The sequence below is a fragment of the Penaeus monodon genome, chromosome 15 (assembly GCF_015228065.2).
Source record: "Penaeus monodon isolate SGIC_2016 chromosome 15, NSTDA_Pmon_1, whole genome shotgun sequence".
Lineage (NCBI taxonomy): Eukaryota > Metazoa > Arthropoda > Malacostraca > Decapoda > Penaeidae > Penaeus > Penaeus monodon.
In genome coordinates, this window is record NC_051400.1 from 27,902,615 (window position 1) to 27,902,887 (window position 273).

The following is a 273-nucleotide window of genomic DNA, read 5'->3' on the forward strand; positions in this document are numbered from 1 at the left end:
TAATAATTTTAGGTCTAAAATATGCTTAATGTTATTGAAATTTTCCAGTTACAAAATCAGTGACATAAATTGAAGGATGACCAAATACTTGCTGTGATTGTGTCAACTTGTCAACCTCACACAGTACCCACCTTGATTTTTTGCAGCAGCCTATATATAGGCCTAGGTGTACTAATCCTTGTAACTTCAGCTTCTCCAGTACATCTCACTCTGGAACAAATTGGGTCACTTAGTTCATACATAGTCTACACTTAATTATCCATAAATGCTTGC

At 35.2% G+C, this 273-nt stretch overlaps 1 protein-coding gene across 2 annotated transcripts in view; it reads right to left on the reverse strand.

Moving 5' to 3' along the window:
• Positions 1 to 273, reverse strand: part of LOC119581894 (protein O-linked-mannose beta-1,4-N-acetylglucosaminyltransferase 2-like) — an 8,417-nt gene that overhangs the window by 6,603 nt on the left and 1,541 nt on the right. For both annotated transcript variants that reach the window (XM_037930056.1, XM_037930055.1), the window contains exon 2: positions 132 to 210. The gene's annotated coding sequence lies outside the window, so the exon portion shown is untranslated. The remainder of the gene's footprint in view (positions 1 to 131; positions 211 to 273) is intronic.